Below are 26,248 nucleotides of genomic sequence, written 5' to 3' on the forward strand. Positions count from 1 at the left end.
TATCAATTTTTTACGCATAGTGATCAACTTAAGTTGGCCGTCTAACTGTGATATTTAAAACTTTAATTCATATGTTACAAGTCGGTATTAAAAATAAAATTACTCAATCAGCAAAAACAGCCCAAGGTTTTTTTTAAACTTCCTAAGGTAACCAGTCCCTGCCATCAGGCACAACACAGTCACCTCAGGGTGTCGTGGCAGCAATCTATGCCCTCTCTCACTTACCCCTTCAAGAGGCTTTCTCAAAGAGGTCCCTCCAATCTCATAGGAACTAGCTGACTTCCTCTTCTGGACAGCCGACACGCCCCTCCGCTGGAGAGCTACCCTCCCCGGCCCGGCTCTACAAGCTCCAGACGTGCGTTGCACACGTCCTTTGCTGTCTGCGACCCTCTCACCCCTCGAGAGTGCTCTATGCAATCATCGGGGCACTCCGACCTTCTCACTCTTGCGTGTGGGCGGGTCAAAAACACCTTAGGCATAGAGGCTATCTCCCTGACCCTACAAGTCGCCACGCTTCGACCCTACAATTCCTGAATTTATTTATTTTTTCGAAGTATTTCCCGTTTGAATTTTTTTTTTTTTTTAACTGTTATAAACAAATACGCTAGAACACAACAACCCCAGCACTATATTTGTAGCACCGCATGTAGTAAATATGTATTCACTATATACAACACAAAGCACATTACCGATACATTAAAGACATCTCACTACATGCACTAATATTAAATTATTATTACACAAAGTTTACGTTGCAACAAAGATACAATCATTACATCAAAGAATTTGCACCAATATTTAAAAAAAATTATAATATTATTAGCTGTACAATAAAAACATAACATCAGAAAGAAAAAATACACGTTAATAATATTAAACATAGGCAAAAACAACTTAGCAAAAAATAAAGTTTCTAAAAAACCAGCTGGTATATCTAATTCAGATATTCTTTCAGTTTGTTGCTTTCTTTTCGTAGAATAAGACTTCTTTTATGTGATCAGTTCATACCATATACTAATACATCTTATTATCATATTGCAACTAAACTGCTCATTAGTATATTTCAACTCATTTGAACGATTTACAAGGGTACAATAATTACTCTCCCATAGGTTTATATATGAGATCACTCAATAAAATAAAGAGACAAATGGCAACACCTAGAAAACTATTTAATAAAATAAACTGAAACTGTGTAATAATCAACTTGGCACCTTTTATATAGGAAATATCAGCTGTTTGAAAATAATTCCCGTTATTAAAATCTCTTTTGTTTATTTGAAAATGTCGGTTCCGCTTGAAATGTGTGTCGTGAAAGAACAGCGTGCTGTGATAAGATTTTTATTTTCTGAAGGTATTGTAACAGGACCAATATAACGGACCAGGGTAGCGGATTTCTTTCAATTAAGAAGAAAGAAGGAGAAAATAATAATGCAAATAAGAATTCAGAAGGAGCTAAAAGGAATTTTTTTTCTTAAAATAACGGGTTCGTTTAACAATTTGTTCTTCGTAATACAGACAATGGCACCTCCAAAAATCCTAGTTCGACCAGAAGGGTTGCCGAACTGGAAAAAACAATAGAAAAACGTAAGGGAGCGGACAATGAAAATTATTACGCATCGACAATTAAAGGTACAAGTCGGGTGCGGGTTCTGCAGGCCAGGAGATATAAATACTGCAAGAGACCAGCGGACAGAGTCAGTAGTTATCAGTAAGCGTGCGGTAACAGCGAGTGAAAAGTACGTCGCGAGTGTTTCAGTGTAGACAGTGGAGGAATGTAATAGTGAAAGTGACAGTATTATATTCAATTTCTCATGGTACTGCTGATATGTTAAATAAATAAACAGTAAATATAATTCACCTTACCAGCACATTGTTACGTTCTTTAGATTTTTCGGCTTATTTTTGTATACTAGTAGGACCGGAACAATCATGACTGTTTTAAATTTTAACTATGAGTTTTAAACTTTGACTTTAATACATTAATTTTAACTCCTGATGATGGCTTCCAAGTAAGCCGAAAAATCTAAAGAAGGTATAAGGAGGATTATATTAATTGTTAATTTAGGTATTATATTCATTCATAAAGTGAAAGGTAGTTGTTTTGTAAACAGTATAAGAAATAATACTTGCAAAAATTGAATTGAATGAACTTTAGACTTTCTATTCTTATCTTGTTAATGCAAAATTAGTTTCTATCCGTTATTATAAAGTTTTTAGTAAATTAGACTGTATTTTGGTATTTATTAATTTAACTGTCACTAAAGAAATTACGTTTTACTTGAACTACTATTTTGTATGTTATTCGCACTTATTGTTATTATTATTATCTATATATATAAAAATGTTAAGTTCTTTTGTGTACGACTTCAAAAACTCAAAATGTTCTGCACCGATTGAGCTCAAATTTTAGCACGATATATAACCCGCATCAAAGATTGTTTTCATCTGTTTTTAATAAATCTATCTATCTATTTTTAATTTGGAAATGTAAACAAGGGAAAACCAATCAGATCAATGCAAGATGGTCGCTGTCAAACACAACGACCAAATTTCTTTGAATTATATTTAACAGCTAAAACATTTGTATTTTATTTTGTATTTGTATTTTTTTACATATATATGACCAAACAATCGTTTTTTGGTCATTTAGCGTTCTTTGCTATGTAAAAGCAAAGAACAAAATTCACAAATAGTAACACTGAAACCACACAACTAGGTATTCGTTTTTTTTTGTTTTTTCTAACCTCCGAAACCACCGTTATGCATTGCTTCAGATGATGATATGAATGATTTATAGCGTATGAAAATGTCATGTCTGACCGGGATTCCAACTCGGAACCACCGGATTAAAGTCCGAGAAGTTACCACTCGCGCCACGGAGGCCGACAAACATATTCGTTAGGAGCTGAATAAACACACGACTTACCAATATGGCGTTGTGTGTCAAACCAATTTTATACGGACTATAATTACTTTTAATACGCGAAACCCTTTGCAATGATTGAACATTAACTTAAACCTCTTCAAAAATTATTCCTTTTGAACTAAGCCACATTTTGATATCATTGTTTTTGTATAAACGGCTGGAATTCTTTTCGTTTAATGATAAGAAGCGTTGTCGAAGACAATAAGACAATAACCGAATTCTCTTCCAAAGGACATAATACACCGCTAAACTATTTCTAAATAATTCAAATTCCTGTAATTGTTTTACGAATCGCGATTTTATCAAAATCTCACCTTTTTCTCAATTGACCTGCGGGATTTTGTTTTCTTTGGAGACCGTAATTCATTAGTAGATTCATACTCGAAAATCACGTTGTACACTGAAGCAGCACAACTTCTACTTACGTTAGCAGTTTATTAACATCTGAAATCAACGTCGTTTGATTATTCTGTAATTTATAAGCATTACTCTGCTTTTGTAAGCATTTAAAATGATGCATTTTTTCGCACGATTTAAGGGCTTTTTTTCGCAGTCCACAAATCTTTATATATAAAAATGTTAAGTTCGTTTGTTTACGCTTCAAAAACTCAAAATGTTCTGCACCGATTGAGCTCAAATTTTAGCACGATATTTAACCTGCATCAAAGATTGTTTTTATCTATTTTTCGCATCAGTCACATCCCCGTGACCGCGAGAAAACAGTTTTTTTTAATGGTCAGCTGTGTAACAGTGACCGCGCCATCTGCCGGAAGCGAGGGGAACACTCGCCATACTAGCCAACGACAACCGCAGTCACATGTGAAACAATACCTGTTCCCAATTACATTGTTTATTAACAAAAAAAAAAAAAAACGTATCTACTTGCATCTGATTCAGATTATTATACAATCTGAATTAAACATTCACTTTAATCGAGGTACTTTTGTGTGATCGTGTCGTGATTGAGTTGTGCCTTTCACCAAGCTCTGAATTTATTAGAAAACGACCAACAGTGGGATATATGTATTAATGACGCGTGCAACACTGCACATCCAAACCAAATTCGCGCATTATTCACAATTATATTGACTGCTTGCTCCCCTTAATCTCCCACAGAGTTATGGGAAAGATATCGATCGCATATGGCTGAGGATATTTTGCATAGAGTACGCCTAGAAAATACCAATATGACCATGGAATTTACAGAAGGCATTTACAACGAAGCATTGATAAATATTGAAGACAAGTGCTTAGCTATTGCAAATAAAGTTCTTAGTCAATTGGGAATGCCAGCACCCACCCGAGCTGCGATTGCTTCATTTGATGTGGATTTACTCCGTGAACAGAGTTACAACATTGGTGATCTTCAGTCATATGTCCACTCAAACATTCCCAAATTAACGCGTGAACAGAAAGGCATTTATGATCGCATAATGCAAATGATAAATGACGGAGTTGGGGGGGCCTTCTTCTTGGATGCGCCAGGAGGAACTGGGAAAACATTCCTCATTAGATTGATTCTAGCAACGGTTCGATCAAAAAATGATAATTATCCTGTTGCGGAATATTAATCAGCCAAAACTCTGCAACGGCAGGCGACTTGCAGTTAAGAAATTGAAGAATAACGTAGTGAAAGCAACAATTTTAACGGGGCCTTTCAAAGGTGAAGATGTTCTCATTCCTCGAATACCCATGATCCCTACCGATACACCATTTTAATTTAAAAGATTGCGATTCCCAATTCGATTGGCATTTGCAATCACAATCAATAAAGCTCAGGGTCAATCTTTAGAATTGTGTGCTTTAGATTTAGATGCGGATTGCTTTTCACATGGGCAACTGTGTTCCCGAGTCGGCAAAGCAGATAGCCTTTATATCTACGCAGTCAGTGGAAAAACAAAAAAACATTGTATATCCACAAGTATTGCAAAATTAAATTTCTATGAAATGTATGCTTTGTTTTGTTTCTCATTTCTCATCCATACAACCACAATGTGCCACAGCGAAGCGTGGCGGGTAGAGCTAGTTTTTTATATGTTTCTAGGGTAATAAACTGTATTTGTAACAAATTTTTACTTTTGTTAATCTTTCAATATCGAACCGCGAATAAGCGACAGTATAAAACCGCCAAAATTCACTCGCAGATGTTAAAACAATACAATAAAAATTGTATAATCCTGCAAATGTTTATGTGGATTGAACAGTTTAAATCGTCAAAGATTTTATTCATAGCGGAAGATAGGTAGGAGTTTCGACTAACGGTTTACAGAATCGCTTTTGATTAACATATGTTGCCAATAAACAGCTCGAATTTCTTCACGGACCTGTGGAGCATTTACATCTTATCGAAATAAAATTGTAAAATGTAATACAGTTTTGAGGAAAATTCACTCATCTTCACGGCGTAATACATTACGTCTGAGAATAAGAACTCCCAAAACTTTTTGCATATCTACTAGCTTCAACTGCCAGCTGTCAAATGACGTTCGGCCCACTGCGACTCATGTACCCTGAGATTTGAGATGTTAACGCTATCTCGTGCGCAAAAGGCTTACTACGTTTTAGACTACCTATTATAAACATTCAATTATAAGCTTAAAATAAAACTTATGTTTCAGAAGTATCACTAATATTTTTCTAATGACTGAAAAAATATCAGCAATTTGACTATCAGTTGAAATCTTTTTGAAATCAATCAGTCTATTCTTCTCGTAACCATGAACAAAATGGAAGCTTACATCTATGTATTTATAATTATCCAAATATTTTCAATTTTTTTTTTTTTTTATAAATATTCACAGTTCGTTTTAATTCGATAAATCCATTTGATTTCAGAGATATCTTAGTCTACAAATTAGCCAACTGAACACAATGTTTCGATCTTCTAGGCTTTTTAATTCTTTTTCCATCGCATTTTGCTTATTTCTCGATTCAGAGCTCGAAGTAGCCTCCTAATAACTATCACATACTAAGACGTTTGAAAAAAAAAAAAAAAATAAAACACGTTTGAGAATTTTGTATTAAAAACTTTATCATTAAATTTTAAAAGGCAATTTTATATTAGTTTAGGACGAGCGGCCACTTTCTCAATTTTAGCATTATTTTCATCTTCTATAATCTAAATTTCATTTTCTAGAATGTTATTTTCAGCAGATTCATTTTCTTGAAATTTAATATACTTTGTACCTTTTTCAACGAACTGTTCGTGACATCTGATGATCACTTTATTGTATAATAAAACTAGTGTACCCCGTCGCGATTTCGCTCACAATATAGATGTAGCTTCACTCTCAATGCTTTTTTAATAGCAAAGTTATTTTTTTATAAATAAAAAGTATTTAATCAACAATATTGTATTTAAATGTTCATTAAATTCTGATAAATCGGTAAATAAAAATTTGTATGAAAAATACTGAAGGAATATATGATACACAATGAATTGTTGCCTAAAACTTAAATAAAGGAAAACAAAAAAAGGAAGACAAGAAAATTGAACAATATTTGTTAGACCAATCCATTTTATGAATGAATTAAAGTAGTTCAATATAAAAGTCCAATAAAGATAAACAAAAAAATTATTGCAATCCCAAATCTAGCATCCCCAACGCGGCTTCACCCGTGCTCTACGGTTATTTGCGCTTCCCGTCATGATCAGAGGGTCATGGTTCGCTTCGCTCTCCCTTCCCGTTTTCTTCCGTTTCCCTTTCCTTCACCCGTTTCTCTTTCCCTTACCTCTTCCTCTTCCTCCATTTCCCTTTTTCCTCGTCCCCTTTCGTCTTTTCCCTTTCGATTTCCTTTTCCCCTTCTTCCCTTTTCCGATTTTCCCTTTCTCGCTGTTTCCGCGCGCGTAAATCAGTCCAGTCGTTTTTTAGTCTATAGCGGACACATATATCGGTAACATTGCAATGAAATTGGAAAATATTTAGTATAGCGTATGTTGCTTTTACTTCCAATAGATAGCGCGGTTAACACGAAATTTAGTTTTTTATCGATTTGAACCCCATTAAAATCAAAATTTCGAAAAATCCTTTTTTTGTGCTCGCCTCCTTTAAGATACGAAGGTACCCTGAAAATTTCAAGTCTCTACCTATAATAGTTTTGGTAGTACGTTGTTTATGAGTCAGTGAGTCAGTCAGGACATTCTCTTTTATGTAAGAGATCATAAACCTTGTGTCGGTATAACCAATTAAAATACCCTTACAATTCTTCGGGGATTTGGAATTTTGAGGATCTGCAGTGTTTAAGAAGTCTAACAAAAAGTATGGTACCAAAAAACGTAAATTTCATATGTTAAGTTTTCAATTGAAAAAAGATTTCATAAGCAGTTTTTCTATTTCCTAAATATGCAGCTGTGTAAACACATTTAGACCAGTATTCTTCTCCATTTCAGGTTCAGAAATAAGTAGTGGGCACGATCCTATATAGTTCGATTGTACTTTTCAACGACAGCATTTCGTTAATGTGTATACGAAGGACCGAACACAAATATATTTCTTCTTGTGAAGAAACTATTGTTTATATACTCACGTCCGTTATCACAATGAATTTCTTTTATAATTTTTCCGGTTTGATTTTTCCTAAAATTGAAATAATCAATAAAACAGTTGAAAACTTCATTTTTTTCTGATACAATAACACAGATTTCGCTAAAATCATCAACAAATGATGCAAAGTATTTTTCACCTTTAAAATTTGTTTCATAAATTGGCCCATGATTATTTGTGTGAACTTCTCTCATCATTAACTTTTTTCAATTATTTTTAAATTTGAAATTTTTCACTTTGTTTGCTACACTCATTTCACCTTTATAGAATCATCTCATAATAGTTTTAGTAAAAATAATTCTAATTTACACCATTGTTTTAAATCTTGAAAAAGTGTTACGTCCTTGCATTCGATGCCATTTTTCCTTATTTAACATTTCTCTTTAACTAAGATTTGATTTTGATTTCATTTTTAACTTTTGCCTCTAATTTGAATAATTTGTTTTTACCTACAACAATAGTTAACTTGTTTCTACTATTAACGTTTTTAGCAGTATTTGTTTTAAATACAAGAGTATAAGAAACTTATTTTGTCATACAGTACAAGAAACACTTAGTAAATTATATTTCTTGTTCCATGCATAATAAACACTTTTAATTTCTGTTTCAATTTCTTTACCATACCCAGTTAACTAGAAAATAATATTTCCTATTTTTTTTTTTTGACTTCAATATAAAGCCATCTCCTACTTTAATGTTTATAGGATTGCTCAACTTTATAAATTTAGAGAAATATTTGTCAGTATTTATATATAACATGATCAGAACATCCACTATCTAATAACCACTTAATAGGATTTTCTATTATCACCAGAGTTATTTTGAATTTTAGCTATTGTCGACACGACTTCCGCATTGAATGAGTTGTTTTTAATTTCGTTATCCACTGTGGAATTTTCAGCAACCCTTGCTCTGATATTCTGATGAAAATGTCTTGATTATCTTTCTTACCCGTTTTTATTGTTGTGACAATAGCGTTTGTGTCCCGATTAGTAAAATTTGAAACATCTTCTCGTTGAAATATTTGAACTATTTTTATGAACACTCAGTTTGTCGAAACGGGCATCCTTTGAGTAACATTTTTGTTTTGACCTTGATTACAATGTTTAATGATTGATGTTGAAGAATTAAATGTTTGGAAAATTTTTCAACATGACTGTTATTGTTTTGGCTATTACTATTTTTTTGAATTCCAGTGCTAATTTAAATTTTATATACTCAACAAATTTTTCTGCTTGTGATAACGCATTAATAATATCACTTATATGAGATAAACTTAAAGGTAACGTTAGTAAAAAGTAATTTAATTTATCTACTGTATTTAACAATTTAGTTTATTTCACATAAAAATCAACAAGAACAAAATAAAAGTAATGAAATGTAGTACAAATAATGTAGTTGGACCATGAATATAAAAATAGGAAGAGAAAAGCTTACGCAGGTATGTTAAAAATCAGATGGGTGGATAAAGTGACAAATGAATAGGTGTTGCAGCAGATTGATGAAGACAGAAGCATTTGGAAAAATATATTAAGAGAAGAGATAGACTTACAGGTCACATATTATGGCTTCCTGGAATAATCGCTTTAATATTGGAGTGAAATGGGAAAATTGAGCAGTCAGGCAACGTTTGAAATATGTAAACAATTGTTAGGGATGTAGGATGTAGGAAATGAAACGACTGGCACTAGATAGGGAATCTTGCATCAAATCAGTCAAATGACTAAAGACAAAAAAATTAACAATTTCTCCAGCATCTTTGAGCTCATTAATAGGCTTTCAAACCTGCCAAAAAATTCAGAGGGTTCTTAATTTTTATTCATTTTTAGATCCAATAATTTTATTTTACAGAGTAATTTGATTGTAGAACTTTTAACCACGTAAATTTCATCCAATTTGTCGAGCATAGTTTTAGCAGTCGTTTCCGAAATAATTAATTCAAGTTAAGCATTCTTGATGCTATTAACTATAATTTTTAGCTTTAATTTTATTTTTTAGCTAAATAGCTTCCATAGTATTTTCTAGATCTTCTTCATTTGCCATAACTTCTACATTTCAGTCTTATTTCCAAGAACAGATTTAAACAAAATATCCATTTATCATAATGCGTACCATTAAACATTTGTAACATACTCGTAAACTCTTTCTTTGTAGCGGTTGTCAGCTTTCATAATTTTAGATTATTTTTCAATTTTTGATATTAACACTTGATGATTTTTCAAACTTTTCTAACAACCACGGACCTCTACTACATGTTAAAAAAATTCCTTTCGACACGCTGGAAGGCAGAGGTAGATTTCACCGGTGTTAAGTAGGGGAAAAAAATATTTTTACCTTAAAGTTAGGAAAAACTTCAGATTTACTCAATACGACATTGGTTACATGTGAAAAAAGTTTCACAAGTTTACGTCAAGTTCCATCTTCTTACATTTCCAGCATCATTTTATTCATTCCTTACCGTAAGGGTTGGTCATATCAAAAATTGTTACAGATAAAAGGTTTAGGTAATGCTTAGAGGACTAACAACCACTTTAAACCGATTCGATACTGTGCTTATTAAAGGAGGTACGATTTTTTTGTTTTCAAAACCCCAATTTTTCCACTCCCTGAGCAATGGGTTGGTGATATCAAAAAACTTTACTGAAATATGTTTTAGGCCCTTATCCAAAGAATAGTAGGAACTTTAAACGAATTCGATATTTTACTTAATAAGAAAGTTATAGCGATATTTTGTTTTTTTCGAAATGTCCCTCCTTGCCAGTCCCATGGTCCGATGTGGCCCATTAAAAACTCGACCGAGATTTTAGGTTGTTATATTTTACGTATCAATTTGAAAGTGATTGGCGTAAAATTATGGCAGTTATGGTGTCCACAAGAAAGTGAAAAAAAGAAAAGAAAAAAATATATATATATATATATAAATAAATGTATATATAAACTTTTGAACTGACGGTGGTTTTGGGGTCTGAGGGATGTGAAATGCCAAAATATGTCAAAATTTTGCGGAAATCGAATCATGATACCCATCAATAGATAGCTTTCTTATTAAATCGACCTAAAAAATTTAATTTTTAAAAACATAATGACAAGATATAAAAAACACTGACAACAAAGTGTTACACTTGCCTAGCATTGGTTACTTATTCTTATATAGTGAAAAAATAATGTTAACATGTAAAAAATAAAAAAAGTTAAAAAAAAACCGATATTTTTAAATTTGATCGGTTTCCCCCACCCCTAATATTGCCTCAAAATAGTTTTATTAGTACTTGGATTACTGCCTATGCTTAGGAAGACGTAAAAAATCGTTAAAAAAGTATGCAATAAATAAAAAAGTAGCGTTTTCGATTTTTTTGTGAAGGGGAAAATTTTGAAGCAATTTATTTTTTTAAATTGTAAGATAAGCATGTACTCATGTACTGAGCTAAATATAGAATGAGGTTGTTTTTGCAAAATCTTGAGAAAAATGACCCTATGAAGAAACTATGTCCCACCCGCTGGAGATATTAGCCCCAAACTTTTAAAAATAAATTGCCCCACGTATTTGAGTCTGTGGAAAATTTCATCAAAATCGGTGTATCCAGTCAAATGCTTCAAACACACAAACATACGTACATAGGTATGTACGAACAATACTCCTCGTTATTTTTGGGGGCGCTTAGATCATGAAACGTTGAGAATTGCAAAAAACCCATACCCATTTTTTGACTGATTATTATGATTCCTTTTTGCGGCATTTCTCTAGAGCTATGATGTTAAGAAAATAATAAAATTTGATGTGGACACCACATGACTTCCATGTACGCAATTAAATGTATAAATTAAAAAAAATGAAATGTACATAAAATTTTATTTCATTAACAACTGATATATTTTCATTTTTTTATTGTTATTGAATATTATTATTTAGGTTAAAAATTTTTTTACAATCAGAAGTTAATAGTTATTAATAAATCAATAAATTTAAATTAAAAAAAAGAAGATGAAAACGCTCCCCTATTTCTATTCCCACGGTCCGATTTTGCTTATTAAAAAACACGACACGGGTCGTTATATTTTATGTATCAATTTGAAAGTGATTGGCGCAAAATTACGGCAGTTATCGTGTCCACAATAAATTGAAATATATATATATATAAACTTTGGAGTTGACGGTGGTTTTGGAGTCTGGGGGATTTGAAACGCGAAGATATGTCGAAATTTTCCGGAATTCGAATCATGGTATCCATGAATAACAACTTTACAAATAACAAGTAACTTTCTTATCAAATGTACCTAATAAAAGGATTCATTATATACATAAAAATATGTCTTTTATTATTACAATATTACTTTGCATATAATCATTCAAAAATAGTATAACGATCATAAATGCTCTGCTTTTTCATCTTGTAACGTTCCTTACATTTTATCAGCTGAAAAAAAAATAATACCAATACAAAGTTTGTAAAATTCACTCCGTACTTCTATGCAGTATAGAGTTAAATATAAAGGTTTCGTTTTAAAAGATGAATCATTACAAATAAAATTGTATTTCCAACATCATGGCTTCTAACTGTTTTGTATCACGAAGCATCTTTTTTCGTATTATTTCTACTTCATCATGTAGTAATACATGATCCGTTCTTTTAGTGACTAGTATTCAAATTTTGTCCAAATATATGCGTTTTATCTTGTCTGGAATTAATTTTTATCCAGTTTGGATTAACTGTTAATCCCTCAGAAAGCGCATCTCTGTTAATTGGATCTGGAATAAAAAATTCTGAAATTGGCAAACCGTTAATTATTTTTTATTTTAGTATTATGTAGAGACTTCCGGTTACATTATTTAAATTAGCTGGAACGCCAAAAGTTTCTAGAACCTGCCATAGTATAGTTCGAAAATGACATTCGCCTTTCTCATAACAGGAAAAGGCTATATATATAAGTTTTCAAACTGTACTTCGTCAATTTTTAATAATTTGCTGGAATGTGCTCTAAATTTTTTAAAATGTTTAGTATACTTATTCCCCCTTAGTTATTACAATTATTAAATTAAATTATTTATTCTAATTCTTTTTGTTTTGATGTAAAGTTCATTCCAAGTTAATAAATTATGAAAAATATTTTTTGTCGAGACCGTTTTTCCTTTCAAATACAAGAATTGTAACCATTCAAATTTAGTCTTTAATTAAGGATATAAAATATTTATCTACGCACATTTTTCGTTAAAAAATATTTCACCAACTAAATGTAATATTATTACATTGAAAGATTTTTTTTTTCAATTATATGCAATACAAGAAAGCGGGTACAAAATCAAAATAATGATTGCTTAAAAAAATTATATTTAACCAATGTTAATAAAATTATGTCATTTTAACGAAGTAAACTATTTTTATAATAAAAAAAAATACCTTTAATATAAAAAAAAGAAAAGAGAACTGTATGTTTTTTTAATGGCATATAGATAACGAGTATGATCAATATATATATATATATATATATATATATATAATAAATTTAATGTAAAATCAATATCCCTCAAACCATATTGATTTCTTTTATTTTTCTCAATTGTAATATGTGGTTTGCTTTTCTTGCTCTCCTCTTAGAACCAATTTAGAAAGAGTATTTTTCAAAGAATTTCCAGATTCAATTTAAATTTTTATGAAATAACTATTCATATTACATTTTTATAAACCGATATGTATAAAACGACATCATATTTACTTTTTACAATTTTCTTAATATTTTGATGATGGTTTCTTAACTATTCCTCGCACGAGCAAACACTAATTATTTTATTTTTCATATTTTGCATTTCTTTGCCTATAAAAACTCAAGAAAATACTTAACATCTGAAAATCAATACGTAACATAAAATGAAAAACAGAAAATCGATCTGTGAACGGAAGATAAACAGTATGACGTTAAGATTTTGTCCTTCAAATGATACTTTTGTATAATTTTTCCAACAATTTTGAAATTTAAATTGGAAGTACAAGACAATATTTAACTCAATTTCTTCCCGTTAAGGTTATTTTAAAGGGAAATCTCTTTAAACTATCTCATCATATTCGTGGAATTTTATTTTTTGTTTTTTGCATTACTGTCGAATGTTTATTTTACGGTTAATATGTTAATAATATCTGAAAGAATTAGGAAATCTTTCCTTATCCTTTTTCACCCTTATTCTGGATTAAACGGTGAATAACTGCGCATTTTTGCATAGTTATACCTTTTTTCCACCTGACCTTTCGGCTTTTGCTTAGTTCAGGAAACTATAAAATTAATTTTGTATAAAGGATATCCTATTGTTGCTAAGCTAATAAAGCATTGAAAAGTCAATGTTACATTTTACTTTTATCTTTTATAGTTAATTTTTGTAAGTCGTTTATTTTAATTTTCATCGAGTGACTGGTTGATGAAATTGAAAACCACCCGGAAAAATTTATTGTTTTATAGCATTACATTATACATTCTATTAGAAAATTATGGTGACGGGTTTTAATACAATGAATCAATTCAATCCAACTGTTTGTATTGTCATTTGCAACTTCGATTACGTTATAAAAATACTATTTTTCAAAAAAATTTAAATCTCTACCCGTCGATTGGAGTCTAACTTTAAATTTTTTTAATTTTAATACGTATATCTGTGATTCGTGATTTCGAGTAAAATCTGCGAGAAAATATGGTGAAATTTCTTTTGCAAAATTTTCACTAGAAATTAAACAAGGGAAAACGTGTTAGATTTTCCCCTTCTTCACCTAAACATTAGTAACGTGTTCGTAACAGTTAATATTGTTAAATAATTCAAACTATATCAGTTCAGTAAAAAATGCGATAAAATGTTAGATTAGCAATTAAAGAATACTACAACATTGTTATAAAATTAAATAAATTCCTGCTTTAGATTAACTGATATTGTTTGTTTGAAAAAGTATTTCAAATTCAAACTATACATTTACTATTATTTTTCAATTATATTAAATGTTTTAATAAAAAAAAATGTTGCTAGTGAGGATGTTGTATTGAAAAGCGTCACGAAAAGGCAATAGAAAAAATGTTAACAATTCGCAATTTTTAATAAGGGGACTTCTAGGTACCCTAGAAACTTTAAACCTGATATTAGGGACATTCATAGTCTTAAAATCCTAGAAAGCTCTGAAAATTCCCAAAAACCTCCTAGGGGACTTAGCGGAACGTTTAAAAAAGAGGTTCAGAAGCAAAAAAAAAAAAACGAACTGATGACCGACAGATTGAATTCGTAATAACTCCTGAACGATCATATAGTAGTAATAAAACAAAAACCCAAACAAAAAATTCGAGGTTTTTACTATGTACGGTTGATACTGTAGCTTTCAAAAGTAAAAAAAAATTAAATTAAATGCATCCAATATTGTTACGAGTAGGATAAACAAATATGGCAGGCAAGAGCTCGTTTTTTTCCGCGAGTATTCGATTTCTCTCGGCTTTTCCAAGTATTTTAGTATCAAGAAAGTTTTATGCGATGTTTATCTTGATTATTCGTCACAGCGACTGCAAATCAATTGTAAAATTTCTCTACAAATTATCTTCACAACTTCAATACAAAAGTAATTTTGCTCACGGATATTATTAATAAGTTTACAAAGAGTATTTATGAAATAATCGATTGTAAATATTGACAAGATTGATAATAAAAGTTATATATGTTATTTTAGTTACCAAACACCTGTTATTAGTTCAATGGCGAGCTGTTGAATGTAAATGAGAAAAAAATGCTGGGTAAATAAAACAAAAAAATCGTGTATATTTTCATATTTTCCAATAAAATTTTCTTTGTTTAACTAAATACGTGTATTTGCCAGGTTTCTTTCGTAATTTTTTTTATTCTACACATGATTATTCATTAAGTTGATATGAATTGAAGCTGATTAATAATTATATATGTAAAATAATTATAATAATTAATAATTATTATATTGTAGAGGATCAAATCTTTGTTTTTTACATCTATACGGTGCAAGATGAAGAAAAAGAATATTGGTGTTTTAAAGCTATTTAATATCTTAACTTTGATTTACAAAAATTAATCACAAATAAAATAAAAGAGTAACTGTAACAGTTTTTTTCTCTCAAGTGTTCAACATGAGAACTCTTCGTTACTCTCTCTTTTTCCTGTTAAGCCTCTGGAACCACCGTAAGGTATTACTTCAGAGGATGAATGAGGATGATATGTATGAATGTAAATAAAGTGTAGTCTTGTAAGGCCAACCATCCTTGAGATGTGTGGTTAATTGAAACCCAACCACCAAAGAACACCGGTAACCACGATCTAGTATTCAATTCTGTATACTAGGATTTCAACCTTAGAATTCTCGTCTTCGAAATCAGCTGATTTTCGATGACAAGTTAACCACTATATCAACCCGGTGGGTTACTTTAAATAAAAAAAATAAATAAATAAATACTCTTCGTTACTCGGCACACATCCAACCGATAAGAGAGTTTGTCCCATTCTTTAACCGGCATGTCTGGAGTAATGAAAGTAGACAGCTGCTTCAATTATCTGCCTCAAATCGGATAAATCAACAGGTAGCAGAGGAACATACTCAAGATCTTTTATAAAACCCTAAAGGAAGAGATCCCATCTGGTCAGATTGGAAGAACTTGGAGGCCACCGGAAACAAGCTCTGTCATAAGATCCATGCCGACCGATCCAGCGGTTTGGGAAAAGTTTGAGGAAAGAGACATGTACGCAGCATATTCAAGCAAGTAACTCCTGTTATCCTTGCTTCATCCAAAAAGAACGTCTTGTTTTTTGCCTTCCGTATATTCACATAAAATATTCAATTTCGTGAAGTTCCTTTCTCCTCCCCAGATACGGACATTATGTGCGCTAACTTTTCCGTTAAGTTAAAATGCTGACTCATCACTAATCAAAGTAAGATCAGGAAATTCATCATCTTTATTCTCTAACATTTCCATTGGGAAGTTGGCCCGCACAGCATAGTAGGTAGGATTCAAAGCCTGTAACAGCTGTAAATCGTATGGATGAATTCGTAAGCGTTTCTTTAAAATGATTCACACTATTATCAGTATTGCTATTTCGAGGTTGGCTTTTTCAATAATTTTTTAGGATTACGCAGGAAAAATTCCCTATTACATTTAACATTTTCTTCAGATACTCCTGGTTGTCCCTTACTCGTCCTTTTAGAGAATTATGGTCGTTTCATAGTGATTATGCCTCATTAATATTATTATCACTTTGAGGATCGCAATTAAACCCTCTATGGAACATATGCTAAAATATAACCACGATTCCCGTTTAGCAAACTGTGAACTCAGAATACTTTGTGTTCCGGAGTCGCCATCTTTGCTAGTAATGCTGTCAAGAAGAAAGATAGAAAATCAATTTACGGCCATGCACACAACTAAAACTTCTACTCTAAAAGAATAACATTTTGTACTCTTTTTACTTTTAAAGCAACACTGTACACTTCATCCAAAAGATGTTATAAACAGTTACAACCCTGATATTCCTTTTTTGTACACCCGGTATATTTTTAGATTTAATCAGTAATCTATTCTTCATTTAATGTCATCTTTAGGCAAATCTTTAGGGAAGGCAAAAGGATAACTTTATTAGTTATGTAAACGTATTTTATTTAGTATAGGCTTTACAAGAAATATATAAAATATCCAACTGAGAATAATTAAAGAAACTAAGTACAAGGCAAAATAAAGGTTTGAAAAAATTGGTACTATAATTGTTCGTATTCTTTGGCATAGACTAAAAGATGAACCAACCCGGTGGGTTAAGTTATTGCCTGCGATACGCATAAAATACTTAGCCGTACTATCAAAAACATTAACAGAATTTCAAGGAAAAGCTGTTTGATATTAAAGAACAACACAGACTTTGAATACATAAGCAAAAATAATTAAGAAAAGAAAAAAGGAGTTGTAAGGAAACTTCCAAAGGAGAATATTCTAAAACCTGAAAATACATGAAAATCCGTCTCAGAAGAATAAGTTGTTTAAGTTAAAATCGTATTAAAGGATAAAAATAAATAAATATTACTTATATAAATGACCAATATTTATATTTATAAGAACCAAAAAAATGAAAGGAATAGAAAATAAATCAAAACCACGATAAAAATTTAATTGATTTCAAGAATTTTAAATTTTTACTTCCTTGTAAGAAGTAAAGAAAGTATTGTGATCTCGGAAAATTTCGGTTTTCAGATTTCAACGGAAATATCCATTTTGACCATCCCTGAATTCATTTTGACTAGTTTCGGCGTGACGTTAGTACGTATGTATGTATCTCGCATAACTCAAAAACGATTAGCCGTAGGATGTTGAAATTTTGGATTTAGAACTGTTGTAACATCTAGTTGTGCACCTCCCATTTTTATTGCAATCGACTGAACCAAAAGTGTCCAAAAAAGCCCCAAATCCAAACAAAATGGATTTTGGACTTTCTCTTAACCGCAGTAACAAGTGCCCTCGATGGAAGTTTTTAAACGATATATAATAAGTGGTACTTATTTTCATTTGTTCCAGAGTTATAGCCAAATAAGATTTTAATTAATGAAATATTTGGATCTTACAAGGGAAGGCACATTGGTTCGAATCCGACTTCATCTCCTTTTTTTTAATTTAAATATATTGATTTATTAATAATTATTAACTTCTGATTGTAAAATATAGTTTTACAATAAATAATTTAATAATAACAATAAAAAAATTTAAAAAAATATGAAAAAATATCAGAAGTTTTATGAAGTAAAATTTTATGTACTCTTCACTTTAAAAAAAAATGTATATATGTATATATATTATAGGCATACAAGGAAGTCATGTGGTTTCGATATTAGATTTTTTCTCTGGCCAAGAATAAAGTAACGGCTACTAAGTCACTCTGCTTAGTTTGATTGACAACATCTAGGTTCAGTTGTTGACCAGACATCTGTGCGTTGGTCTAGTGATGAACGCGTCTTCGCAAATCAGCTGATTTCGAAGTAGAGAGCTCCAACTCTTTAAATTCTAGTAAAGACAGTTACATTTATACGGATTTGAATACTAGATCGTGTATTCCGGTGTTCTTTGGTGGTTGGGTTTCAATTAACCACAAGTCTCAGGGATGGTCGACCTGAGACTGTACAAGACTACACTTTACTTACACTCATACGTTTCATCTTCATTCATCCTCTGAAGTAATACCTGACGGTGATTCTCAGAGGCTAGACAGGAAAAAAGTTCAGATGGTTTAAAGAGTTAAGAAAGAAATGGTAAAGAAACTCCAACGTCAGCAGTGAATGGTGTTACTTTGTCATCTGTAAGAAAAAATGAAATTGTGGAAGTTCATCAAATTTTTGAACATTGAATGTAGCCGGCAGTTTGAGAAACTAAGTATACATTGGGCTACAACAATCATTAGATCTATTAAACGGGACCGCTCAACAAAATGGTCACTCAGATAATACCTTTAACAACAATACATAGAGGGGGGTTGTTGAGGTTGCGATTTTATACGTCACATATAAGTCATTATTAGCTGGTCTCGTCGCTGCCAGACAGAAGGTTTACCGTCACTAAACTGCTTACTGCTGGGGTAGTTTGGAATAACCAGCATCAAGTCCAATAAAGCTGTTATGGACAGGATCCAACATTCTCCGTGCCGTTCATCTGGCAGAGAAATAATCATTTGAGCCATAATACAATCGAATTCTTACCACGGAACTGTCAAATTTATGCACATATGTTTGCTCTCACCTTAATAGCCTTTATAGCCTACACGTAACACATTTAAAAGTTTTAAACAATGGATCTCATTTCTCGTAATTGTTTGACGTATGATAAATGTTAATTAAAATAGAGTCCGAAGAGTGTTACATCATGTTATTTCTTGAGTATATAAGCATAAATCATTTTTATCTTCCTTCGATATTTATATATCGCATTGTGAGTGCATTGTCTGTGTGAAGGTACTTAATTTTACCTGGAATACTGCAGATTATATCTGCATGTTTTAAAATTGTGTCACTTTACCTACTATATTATAAAAATATGTTTTATTACGTGTGTTTTTATAGCTTGCTTAAAAAAAATATTAAGGTTTACACTATTAGTTGTCTTTCAGGGGATAGCAACCTAAACAGGTTGAAAATAATCTAAACAGATTAAATTTTTGAAAGCGAATAACCAGACGGTTCTCTTTCCAAAGATTTATCTGTAAACGTTTATAAAAAAACGTTTCATGTAGACACCACATAACTTCCTTGTAAGCCTATTAAATTACATATACACATTTTTTTAAAATGAAAAGTACATAAAATTTTATTTCGTTAATAACTGATATTTTTTCAATTTTCTTTTTATTGTTATTATTTCTTTCTTTTTCCTGTTTAGCCTCCGGTAATTACTTGTCAAATAATACTTCAGAGGATGAATGAGGATGATATGTATGAGTGTAAATGAAATGTAGTCTTGTGCAGTCTCAGTTCGACCATTCCTGAGATGTGTGGTTAATTAAAAACCCAACCACCAAAGAACACCGGTATCCACGATCTAGTATTCAAATCCGTGTAAAAATAACTGGCTGTACTAGGACTTGAACGCTGGAACTCTCGACTACCAAATCAGGTGATTTGGTAGATTTTGGTAAGACGCATTTGGTAAGACGATTTGGTAAGACGCATTCACCATTAGACCAACTCGGTGGGATTTTATTGTTATTGAATAAATTTTTTTACTATCATAGGTTAATAATTATTAATAAATCAACATATTTAAATTTAAAAAAAAAATGAGATGAAGTCCGAGTCGAACCGATGTGCCTTCCCCTTCTAAAATCCAAATATTTCATTAATTAAAATTTCATTTGGTTGTAACTCTGGAACCAATGAAAATATATACCATTTATGATATATCGTTGAAAAGCTCTCAATGAGAGCTTATTACTGCATTAAGAAAATGTCGAAAATCCAGATATTTTTGGAAATGTTTTGAGCAACATGTTTTGAGCTTTTCTGGACATTATACGTCCAGTCGATTGCAATAAAAATGGGAGGTGTACAGCTAGATGTAACAACAGTCCTAAATCCAAATTTTTAGCATCCTATAGCGTTTATATAGTTTTTGAGTTATGCGAGATACGTACGTACGTACAGACGTCGCGTCGAAACTAGTCAAAATGGATTCAGGGATGGTCAAAATGGATATTTCCGTTGAAATCTGAAAACCAAAATTTTTCGCGATCACAATACTTCCTTTACTTCGTACAAGAAAGTAAAAAGAGTTAACGAATTTCACTTTTTCAATTTTTTTGTCTTCAGTCATTTGACTGGTTTGATGCAGCTCTCCAAGATTCCCTATCTAGTGCTAGTCGTTTCATTTCGGTGTACCCCCTACATCCTAAAACCTGAATAGACATGAAAATTTATCTCAGAAAAATAAGTTGTTTAAGTTCAACACGTATTTAAAGATATAAATAAATATTACCTATATAAATGATTTTTGATGGGTTTCAATTAAACCCATCAAAAATGAGTTTTTCTCGAAAAAATAATTTAATAAAATTATAGATTCATTGGATATATTATTAATTATCCAGTTATTTTAAAGGTACAGTACCGAAAGAAAAAGCAAATTACAAGTAAGTAATTTGTCTAAACTTACGTTTCAACCATTTTTAGAAAAAAAAAATTTAAGGTTTTAAGAATATGTATAAAAATTCCGTCGTTTGCAAAATATCGAAAAAAATGGACTTAAAAAATACTTTATTTCCAAAGTAAAAGATTCAAAATTTAAAAAAATTCTATAAATTTAATTGGACAGATTAAAAAAGAGACCAAATTTCAAGGAATTTTGTAATCATCAAAAACTGTTTTTTTATGACAATTTTTCATAAAATCAGTAGTTTTTGAAATTTTTGTAAAAAGAAAGAAAAGGTTTTTTATCCTCATTTGTCTCTCTTCCAACCGGTAATAGTCAATCCTGTTTTTTAGAACTCTCCAGAATCTTAATAAGTGAGTAACCGTTGTTAAAAAAAAAAAAGGTTAATGACCCTTAATTATTTTCTTCCGGATGTCTATTTTTACTGTATTAGAAATACGTATTCCAAAAGGTGAGCTAAAAAAATTATTTTGTTACAAAATTTAACAATGAAAACAGACAAAAACATTGACATTTTAAAACTTTGAATTTTACTACCATTCCTTGCACTGTTTAAATAAATAAAATTAGCTGATATGTAGAAGCGTCATGTAAGTTCATAATAATGATGAAAAGTATTTTCTAATCGCTTGTCTAATCCTGTTATTAGGTAAGAAAAATAAGATGTTAAATAAAGTGCTGAATTGTTTTAAGTACATCTGAATTATTTTCAAAAATTACTCGACGGTAATGTCGGATGATCAATCAGTCATTTTCAGACTGATTTTTTTCTATCTGATATAGAGTCGATGAAAATGGGCAAACGTAAACAATATTTTGTGGGAATATGCGATAATTTTATTCTAAACATAACAAAAATATCTTGCAATTATTTTTATTATATATTGATAGCAAAAGTATGAAAATTTGACATTAAATTTACGTCCCAAAAATGCATATTTATTTAATTTAAATTTTAATGTTGGTTATCATAAACTCGCTTTAATACAACGCTGTTTGGATTAACATTTAAATAATTTTAAAACGGCTTCAAATGATTGACTGCTGGTATAGAAAAAGTTTATCGATTCCCAAACTGTCATCGTTTTTTCTGCTAACGGAAACCGCGAAAGTAGATTTACGATAGGTTCCTCTACTTAGGAAAGTAGGTTTACGGTTTTTTCTCACTAAAAGTAGTGAAATGATTCACTACTTTCTTTATCAGTTTTTTTTGCAAGTCGTCATCTGTACAACTGTTTTCAAAACCGGTCTACATGTTTAAAGGAATATTTATTCCTCATCAGATTTTTCATCGGCAAAAAATTGACAAAAACCGCTGACTTCTTAAAAAAATCTAATCTTGTAAGTTTTAAGGACTGCAAATAATAAATTACTACAAGTTCACTTGGAGAAACATTTTAAACATTTGCCCAAGCAACCGATGTAAATGCGTAATATTAAATAAAAAAAAATTACAATGAAATTATAAACCGTTCGGCATGAGTCTCGCAGATATCATTTCTTCCACTCAAAAAACAAAAATTCTGTAATATAAATGAAACTATTTGTAACAAAATGATAATGATATCAAAAAAGGTAAGACATTACATTTCTATTATAAAAATCGGTTATTAATTTAGAATGTTGTTTAAAAAAAATTCATGTTAAATATATGTAATAGAAAACAGCTATACAATAATAGAGAATAAACAATGTTTAAGCGTTCTATATAAAAGTACAAAATAGAAAAATTTGTTACAAAACTCTTACCGGCCCGATTTCATTTATATGAAATACATATCGCATTTAGAGAAATAATGCGGAAGAAATGATATCTACGAGACTCTTACTGTACTGTTTACAATTTCATTGTAATTTTTTTTTGGATATCACTGCGTTTTGTTAGATTATTATTTATTTTTTTTTATAAATTACTGATTTTTATCTTATTGATTTATTAAAATTTATTGCCTTTCTAGAACAAACAAATTGAGTTTCACGGCCAATTTTTTTGTTGATAGTGATATTGTATCCCTTCATACAATATTTTTCCTTATGTAATAAAACTAGTATAGAGATCTTCATGAATTGAGAATCCGTAATGTAACATTGCACTTATTACTTTGTAAGTGTAACCCTCGATTTTTATCGTATTCGTGGACACAATTTTTATGCCTTTTTTATTTCTCCATCCGTTAGTTCAAATAGTTCTAATTGTAAAAATAAATTTAACCAATCGTATTTATTTCTGTTATATAACAAATCTTTGTTCCCGCAGTTGCAACACTTTCTTACTGTTCATTTTTTTGTGTTTTATTAGGAGCTATAATGAAGTGGTGGGAATTAAAAAAAATGTTTCATCTTCAGTACTTTCATTTACATAAGGGCATTTACTATTAAAACAAGCTATGCAGTATATATTCTTTTAAATTTTATTATTTATAGTACATTATTAAGTTTTTGTACGAGATCGTTCGTAAATTCAAAGTCGCCGTTAAGTACTGTTACCTAGCGGCGTGATTCGTAAACCCACCTATTTGAGGAATAAGTATTGCTACCTAGCGGTGCGACTCTTAAACCAACATTTTTGAGGAAAAAGTCACATACTCGAGTCCTGTGGTTCATCAAATGGAAGAAAAAACGTTGTCGAACAAAATTCTAGGTATTTTTTGAAAGTATTCTTTATTACAAATCTAACTGAATTGAAATGTAATGTTATCATGCTTTTTATTTTCTTTTTTTTCCCCATTTTCATTTCACTTTTAGGTTAGATCATGTTTAGAACTATAAACATGGTTCGTTGACTTTGCTGTGCCGTCTAGTTATGCGGACTCTTACAGGCGAAGTTTTAACAAACTTCTTGATTCAAAACGTTTTCAGTCACTTTTGCAACCAGGTGTAACTGTTCTTACTCTGAGCATCAGCTGATATCAGTGGCGGGTTTTTAAAAAAAAATTTTAAATGCATATTTAGATTTTGATATATTATAATTTTCCAATAAGTTATAAAGGTGTAGTCTGTCTGTGTGTTTTCATAAGTATAATATTAGTAGGTTTGAGTTACTATTGCTGGTAAATTTGTAATGTGTGTTTATGAGATATTTGGTAAATATTGACTTTATGCTGATATTTCAACTGGCTTTCAACTGTTCCTTGTATCTTTGTTTAAAAATGCATCCCATTTGACCGCTGTAGAACAATGTGAAATCGGAGTAATACAATTTATATATTCCACCGATATCATACATATTCCAATAGTGTTTGTTTAACGATTACGTCTCAGTTTAATAATTTTTTTTCTGATTTGTTTGTTATTTTGAAGGTCAATTTGTATCCAATATTTTAAAACTTGAGAGATATTTTCTCCGAGTCTTTGTTTATGTATATCATGTGATCTACTTTTTGTTTTGTTTATATTTTTATTTATTTTCCATAACATTGTGGCAATGAATATACTGTTAAATCCATTTGTGTGTTCCAGATATTTCATACCGTTGAGTTCTACGTGATCTTCAAATGATCGACATGTTGAATAGTTTGTGGATCATCCTGCTAAAAGCAGATATTGAGATCGGGTGGTTTAAGTATTGTTAATGAAATCAGTCGTTGTTGGTTTTCAATATGTTTTGAAAGTGTGTTTTTGTCATGAAAATATGAAAAAATATCTCTTTTTTCTATCTCAATGATTCCTGATCCAAAACTAGGATTAAGGATACCATATTAGGTTTTCAAAACAAGTTCTTACAACTTTAATTGCATTCTTTCAAAATCTCAGTGAACGGATGACCCTGTGCATTGACTAAATTAATATTTCCTTGTATTTTTTGTCAAATATACGTATATATTATTATATATAATTTACCAAATTCCAGGTTAATTTCCTCGAGCGCTTTCGGCTATTCTGCCATCTTCAAGAGGAATATAATTACCATAATTAAAATATATATATATATAAAACAATTTATTGTCATTTTATTATTCGTCAAAAGTTAAAGTTTAAGTGTAAGTGACTACGTTCGTACTGCAATAGTTTCTCAATTGTTATAACAATAACAATTGATAATCACAATTGAGAAACTATTACAATACAGACGTAGTCACTTAGACTTAAACTTTAACTTTAACTTTTGACGAATAATAAAATGACGATCAATTGTTATATATATAATTTAATTATGATAGTTTTATAATTTTAATCATAATTATATTTCTCTTGAAGATGTCAAAATAGCCGAAAGCACTCGAGGAAATTAAACTCGAATTTGGTAAGCTATTTTTTTTTTTAATTATTTATAATAGTTATTATACCAAACGGTTCCGTATTCGAAAAACTAAATTTGGAAAAGTATATCTTATTTTTTGCATCTTATTTCAATTTTTTATAATGTTTTAGATACACGGTCCATTCACGCATTTTTTGTGAAAATATGTAGCTGTTATGATTTTTAGAATCATAACAGAATGATGTTTTGATTTATACAGCATCATCCTGTTGCTGTAAATGTTAAGATTTTCGATCCGTTTTATGTGAATTTATGAACAGTAATGTCCCGCTTTATATGATTTATACTTCTTTAAAATTTTGTCTAAAATCATAAATCGCGTAAAACAGGGTAATATTGTTATTAACAACTACTTAAATCATTTTAGTATTAAACAAAATTTAATCAATTTAAAATTAAGAGTTCAATTTTTAAGATGTAACGCTACCTATTATTGTACTATGTATAATAAAATTCTAATTTAAAGTACGAGAGGTTATCTCTAAATTAAAGACCGTTTCATTGTAAAAATATTTACTCTGAAAACTGTATAAATATTTTTTTTTTATTTCTCATAAACTACATACCTTATACTACTTTTCTATACAAACGCCACATGAATTAAGATATTTATCGTAGTGATACACCAGCTTCAATATACCCTCGTCGTATTCTTCTGTCGCCAGTCCATTTAGCCACTGATTATAAGCATTTTTAAGTTCATCGTCACCCGAAAATTGTTTACCGCTTAAAAAGTCTTTCAATTTCCCAAACAAGTAGTAATCAGAAGAAGCTAAGTCCGGACTATATGGTGGTGACCATAAATTTCCCATCGAAATGTTCTCAGTAAATCACGTATCGGATTCGCAATATGTGGACGTG

The 26,248-nt window shown here is 30.7% G+C and overlaps 1 protein-coding gene across 2 annotated transcripts in view; it reads left to right on the plus strand.

The window, feature by feature from the left end:
• Positions 1 to 26,248, plus strand: part of nvy (CBFA2/RUNX1 partner transcriptional co-repressor nervy) — a 508,624-nt gene that overhangs the window by 54,328 nt on the left and 428,048 nt on the right. The window lies entirely within an intron of this gene.

Source organism: Lycorma delicatula, chromosome 1 (genome assembly GCF_047948215.1).
Source record: "Lycorma delicatula isolate Av1 chromosome 1, ASM4794821v1, whole genome shotgun sequence".
NCBI classification, from domain to species: Eukaryota; Metazoa; Arthropoda; class Insecta; order Hemiptera; family Fulgoridae; genus Lycorma; species Lycorma delicatula.